Below are 1,616 nucleotides of genomic sequence, written 5' to 3'. Positions count from 1 at the left end.
TATATATATACATACACACACACACATGTATGCATATCTATCAGACTATCAATTTAGCTATTCATTCATCCACTTTTCTCCAGGAGGAATTAATGTCAATAAGCTGTATTGCTGTATGGAAAAAAAAAAAAATGGGATTCACCCCTAAAATTTTGGCAGTGAGATTTGATATGAGCTAAGGTAATCTTTGTTTTTCACACTCACTAACTCTCTCTCTCTCTCTCTCTCCCTCTCCCTCTCTCTCTCTCCCTCTTTGCATACCTAATTTATAAACTTCCAGCTATTATCATTATTATTATTATTATTATTTTCAATGCAAGGATCTGGTGTCTCATGTATTCAATTCTAAATCTACCCCTATTTCTCTTGTGGCGTCTACTGTAAGTAATAAAACACAAAACAACAAGGATGACTGCCTTAGCAAGCAACTTTTGACATATAAAACAATGGATGACATTAGTGAAAAGTAAATTAGTTTGGCTTTTCTTGGTAAGCACTGAAATTGCAACAACATGACGTCAGTAGTTAGTTAGTTAGTAGACAAGCGTATGTCTTTTTTAAATTTTTTTTTTTAATTTCAAGACTGGTTGGCAAGCTGTTGTTAGTGAAATACTCTTTGTGCCCTTCTGGTGAGAGATATTTGATCAAATGATGACACAGAGCTAAGGAAATAAAGGGTTGATGTAGAATGGTATGATGATGGAGTTGACAGTGTAAAAGGTCAATGATATTGCATTGAGGTCAAGATCTTCTTTGAGAAAGAAACAGTATTCCCTTGAGAATTACATAGACTGACACACACACACACACACACACACACACACACACACACACACACACACACACACACACACACACATACACACACACATTTGTATATGTTCACACTGAACTTTCCACATAGATATTAATATCTATGTTTGTGTGTGTGTGTGTGCATGCATCATTTAGGCATTATTCCACAGGCAAATGCTCCCCTACAGACTCTTACCTGTGTTCCAAGCATGAGACTTTTTATGCCATTCATCTTTCAAGAGACAGAGCTACAAGATGGTTTGTTGACAGGCAAGTCAACATAACAACACAACAGTTGCAGTTGGTCACATAGTCTTATGCGAAGATGAAGAATGTAAACATTTACACAGACACATACTCAAGCATACATGCATGCACCTACACACACACACGTGTGCACATACATACATACATACATACACTTTAATAATAGACATCTTGCCTATGTCTTGTCTGATCCACAGAGGTTGTCATCCAAATTTATTTAATATCGGCTGCTGGATAACTGATATCTAAACAATGTATGCTTTAATAGTAAATAACCCCAATATTAACAAAATATATTAATTTGCTTTTAATTTTAGAATTATTGCTGGGGAAGTGTTATCATTGAATGAATAAACCCTAGAAAAGTAACTGGAACTCATTTCACTGATGCCACATATGAAAGGCAAGATTAAACTCATCAGGATTTGAAATCACAATGCTAACATTCCCAACAAGTATTGGAAGGAATTTATTTTGACAACCATTTCTACATTTCTTTCCATTCTACTTTCCTTCCTTTCTTTCCCTCTTTAATTTTTTTTTTTTTTTTTTTT

At 34.7% G+C, this 1,616-nt stretch overlaps 1 protein-coding gene across 12 annotated transcripts in view; it reads right to left on the bottom strand.

Moving 5' to 3' along the window:
* Positions 1–1,616, bottom strand: part of LOC106883309 (teneurin-m) — a 487,309-nt gene that overhangs the window by 169,182 nt on the left and 316,511 nt on the right. The gene's annotated exons all lie outside the window — the stretch shown is intronic.

The sequence above is a fragment of the Octopus bimaculoides genome, chromosome 7 (genome assembly GCF_001194135.2).
Source record: "Octopus bimaculoides isolate UCB-OBI-ISO-001 chromosome 7, ASM119413v2, whole genome shotgun sequence".
NCBI lineage: Eukaryota > Metazoa > Mollusca > Cephalopoda > Octopoda > Octopodidae > Octopus > Octopus bimaculoides.
This window is presented reverse-complemented; position numbering and strand designations above follow the sequence as displayed.